This window comes from Crinia signifera, chromosome 7 (assembly GCF_055691185.1).
Source record: "Crinia signifera chromosome 7, ASM5569118v1, whole genome shotgun sequence".
In the NCBI taxonomy this organism is placed as follows: Eukaryota; Metazoa; Chordata; class Amphibia; order Anura; family Myobatrachidae; genus Crinia; species Crinia signifera.
In genome coordinates this window covers 184,206,607-184,206,922 of record NC_139223.1, presented here as the reverse complement: position 1 = coordinate 184,206,922, position 316 = coordinate 184,206,607, and positions in this window count along the sequence as shown.

Sequence of the window (316 nt, the reverse complement as noted above, 5' to 3'; positions counted from 1 at the left end):
GTGGTGGAACAGCATCACATCTGGTGGACGCCTCCATCGGCTGTGGCATTACTATAAAGATGCAAGGGCAGTGGCAGCTTCAGAGAGGGGACTGCAGCACAGTTGAAATTTCAAATAGGAGCCACAGCAACTGCTATCCAAACCGACTCACTGGCAGTTGGTGTGTCTCCACTATTTAAACTGATCTGGAGCCACCACTGCTGTAGGAGACTGGATGTACGTACACAAAATGTTTTTTATAAAATAGTATAATTATACCATAGCATTTCCAGTGTCCATCTCATGGACTGCATGTAGACCAGCCAAAGGAGGGGGA